Genomic DNA, 4388 nt, shown 5'->3' with positions numbered 1-4388 from the left:
GAAGTTCGTCTAATCCCGTGGAACTGAGGCATTGGGTCCTTTGACGTGGTAGTGCCTATGACTACAATACACATGCACTCAAGGCTTTATCTGTTCTTTACACAGGCAGGGCTCCCTCGGTTCCCCCTTCTCAAAACCAAAAACAAGAACAGAACACTATTAGAACTGGTAAATTATTTCAGTAAGGTTACAGAATACAAAATAAATATATAAAAACAGTAGTTTGTATCACAATTTCTTAAACATTTTCCACTTGTGACTTCTTTTGGACCATGACATTTTTATGCAACTCTGGGCACATAGAAAATACAAGAGCGGGCAAGATAGCTCAGCAGGTGTGAGCATTTCCTCTTCCAGGGGACCCATGCCAGAAGACTCACAACCACCTGAAACAAGGGATCCAACACCCTCTTCTGGCCTCTGAGGACACTGGCCCAAGTGTAGTGCACACCCAGAAACACATGTTCACTGAGATCTACTTCCTACTCCACAAGCAGTAGACAGTGACAGAACAGGCATAGTGTGGGCTTTCAAAAACCTCCAAGACCAGAGTGACACACCTTCTCCAAGGAGGCCACACCCCCTAATCTTTCCTAGTACATCAACTGATGACTGAGCCTCCGGGGATCATTATCACACAGCAAATTTTCTTTTCTTCTTCCTCAGCACTACCTGTGAGGTGGCTGTCATCTCTTTTGCATCATTATGGCTGCCCTCCAGCCTCTGGTGAAGTCCAAGGTCCTCAAAAACAGGACCAAGAAGTTCACCCAGTACCAGTCAGACAGATATGTCAAAATTAAACGAAACTGGCTAAAACCTAGAGGTGTCAAGAGCAGTGTACAGAGAAGATTCAAGGGCCAGATCCTAATGTCCAGCATTGGTTATGGGAACAGCAAGAAAACCAAGCACATCTGCCTAGCGGTGTCAGGAAGTTTCTAGTTCACAATGTCAAGGAGCTGAAAGGACTTCTGATGTCCAGTAAATCTTACTATGCTGAGACTGCTCACAACGTTTCCTCCAAGGAACATGGTAGAAAGAGCAACACAACTGGCCACCAGAGCCTCCAACCCCAATACCACCAGAGCCACCAACCCCAACACCGGGCTCCCATAGCTTGCATGCATATTTTAATCCATGTTTAAATAAAACCACAAAAACGGCTGAAAAACAACCACCACAACAAAAGTTCTTTCTTTTGTAAGAGTTGCCTTGGTCTTGGCAACTGTTCACAGCAATAAAACACCTGACTGAGACACTAAAATAAGAATGTCCTAATATAGAAATAAATAGGTATTCAAATCCAACAGTTGCTGACAATAATCAGAAATTTATTTGAAAGGATATCTTTGGCATGCATGTAAGTTTGCCATCTATTAAACAGGACAGCAAATTAGGAGAGCAGAAATCATAAATACAGCTATAAAATTAGTTAACACCTGAATGGGAACCTTCCAACCTTGTCAGACAGGGTTTTCCCTTGTCAAATGCTAACTGTAGGATACAGTCTAATTTCCTGTGCTGATAAAGAAGCATGAATAAATCAAACATTTTATCAGTTCAGAATCCTGTAGAAATGTCAGCTGCTTACTTCATCCGCAAGGAGAAAGGCAGACAGCTCAGCTCAGCTAGCATCGACAGCTGTCTCTCTCATTCTTGCAGCCCTCAGACATCCTGGAGGGAAAGTCACTGCAATGCACAGGAGAGGGCATGGCCGAGGGTCATGGAAAAGGAACCATGGGGCAGGATGACAACTCTTAGAAAATTCCAGAATGTCTGCAACCATGCTGGAGTTGCTGCTGAACCATCTTCCTCAGATGAACCAAAGGGCCTGTCTTAATCCATTGGAGCCACTGTAACAGAATAGCTGAGTCTGGATAATTCACAAGTGAGAGATACGTGTATAAAGGTTGGCACACACCTTTAATCCCAGCCTGGTCTCCAAGAGCTAGGTCCAGGACAGCTAGGAATGTTACACAAGGAAAACCTGTTTCAAAAAACCAAAAAACAAGGAGAAGGAGAAGAAGGGAGAAGGAAGAAGGGAGAAGTAGAAGGAGGAGGAGGACTGAGCAAGCTATGAAGAGCAAGCCAGTAAGCAGCACTCCTCCTTGGCCTCTGATTCAGCTCCTGCCTTCAGGATCCTGCCCTGCTTAAGTTACTGTCCTGACTTCCTTCAGTGATGAAAAGCAATGCTGAAGTGTAAGCTGAATAAACCCTTTCCCTCACAACTTGTTTTTGGGCCATGGTATTTGGTTGCAGCAATAGAAGCCAAGGTAACAAGATTGACAGTAGCAGAAACTAACCCGAACACCCACAGAACCAGGGCAGAGCAAAAGGCTGGCAGGGAGAGGAACACAGAAGCCACAAATCTCAGGAACATGGCTGACAACCCTGACCAGAGGGGCAGGACAGAGCTCGGGAATGATAGATTGTCTTTGTTTTCTAACCCTTCCTTGTTTCCCCCCACATAATCTGCTGACTGGGATGAGATGTAAAACATCTCCAGGATGCTGCCCGCTATATTCTCAGATCACAGGCTTTCTGAGTGAAGCTCAATTTTAATATTATTTTTCAAGTGTGGAACACCAGTCACGAGATCTGACACTAGCAAGAGCTTGGGTTTATGAAACAGTGAGGAAAGAGCTCAACTGACTGCTACAGGCTGCTCTCTTCTCCCCAGGGAGATGTAAACCTCAACCAGTCTCCTCTTCCTCAGCCATTTTGTTCAGCACCTTCCTGCAAACTGTGATTTCCTTCACACAGTTAGGAAAGCTTTCTGGAGCTGGAAAATGGTTCAGTCGGTAGTGTTGGCCTGGCATAACCAGGCTCTGGACCCGACTTTAACCCAGCACTTAGGGGGAGGAAACTGGAAGATCTGAAGACCAGTCAGCCTCAGCTACAGTAGGAAGTTTGAAGCCAGGCTAAGGTATGTAAGATCTGTCTAGAGAGAAAGAGAAAGGCAGGGAGGGAGGGAAGGAGAGTGAGGAAGGAAGGAAGACAATTACCAGACATACTCACCAATCTTGAAGAAGAAAAAGATGCTCTCTCTGCATTTAACCAACCATGGATTGAAGATATTTAAGGTAAAAATCTGTTTTCATTGAATATTTATGGACTTTGGTGTGTCATTATTGCTTGAGCAATACAGAGTAATGATTATTTACACAGCATTGATCAGTATTCTAGTTATCTGTGTTGTTTAAGTAGCGAGAGACTGCATGAGTTACATGAAAATAAAATGGTATTTTAGAAGAGACTTGGCCATCCACAGCTGTGGGTGTCTGTAGGGACCCTGAAACCATTCCCCTGTGAATCCCAAAAGATAGCTAATGTAGGAAATACAAAGCCCTGTGTAACTTGAAATTCTGACTGTTTGACTTAGAAGATGCCAAGTCTTGCATTCCTGGCACTGTGGGTGGAGAGTTTCCTGTGTGCCAGGTCACTAACACAAAATGCATTAGCTCACAGCATTAGGAACTGTAGATTTCTTGGCACCAGGGGAAGATGGAAAGCTCTCTCCACCCTGCTTGACCTTAGAAGCCTCTCCAAACGCTTCTGGAGCTTTACCTCTCTCCAGTTAGTGTGCATAAAAACCACCTGATAAGAAGTTAGGCTCTCAGGCCACACTCACTGAAGTTCTGGAAGGAGTAAGCTGTTTCCCTTGACAAGGACTCTGATATTAGTGACCTGACTGAGACCACATGGTGAAAAGCCCTGATGGAGGGGACTCTCTTGAATACGTAAGATACAGAGCATAGTTCATCATACACTATATGTTATTTGACAGATATGAAAATTGTCCAGGGAGATGACTCAGTCAGCAAGATACTTGTTGGGGAGTCACAAGGACCCAAGTTCAATCCCCACCACCCAAGTAAAATAAACAAAACAAAACAGAAATGGTGGCAGACACTTGTAATCCCAATACCAGGGAGGTGGAGACATTCCTGGGGTTTGCTGGTCAGATGGCCTCGCTTAATTGGGAAACATCAGGTCCTAGAAAGAGACTTGATCTCAAGAAACAAGGTAGAAGTCTCCTCAGGAATGTCACCTGAGACTGACCTCTGATGTGACGCATGCACACACATGCTCATGAACATATACACACACAAAGATGTAACACTCAAAGGCTTTTGACACAAACATTGAATCCCTGGGCACGGGAGAGTAAAAAAGGACCCACATCTTGCATTTCAATTTCCCATTAGCGGCTAATCACGGAAGAATGAACTTTAGCATGGCATGGTTATCTTCACTTGTAAGATACAGCATTGATGGCAGTCTTGGACTGCTTAACAGAAGGGATGTGTACTGACCAATACATCACTAGGTGGTTTTGTCACCATGGAAGCATCCCAGAACATGCTTACGTAAACCGTTTTCAAAATCGT

The 4388-nt window shown here is 44.3% G+C and overlaps 1 pseudogene; it reads left to right on the top strand.

The window, feature by feature from the left end:
• The first annotated feature begins 705 nt into the window (after positions 1 to 705).
• LOC130866222 (60S ribosomal protein L32-like) lies at positions 706 to 1113 on the top strand (annotated as a pseudogene).
• Positions 1114 to 4388: the final 3275 nt, after the last annotated feature.

The sequence above is a fragment of the Chionomys nivalis genome, chromosome 25 (genome assembly GCF_950005125.1).
Source record: "Chionomys nivalis chromosome 25, mChiNiv1.1, whole genome shotgun sequence".
NCBI classification, from domain to species: domain Eukaryota; kingdom Metazoa; phylum Chordata; class Mammalia; order Rodentia; family Cricetidae; genus Chionomys; species Chionomys nivalis.
Note: the sequence above shows the minus strand (reverse complement) of the source record. Positions and strands in the feature narration are given on the sequence as shown.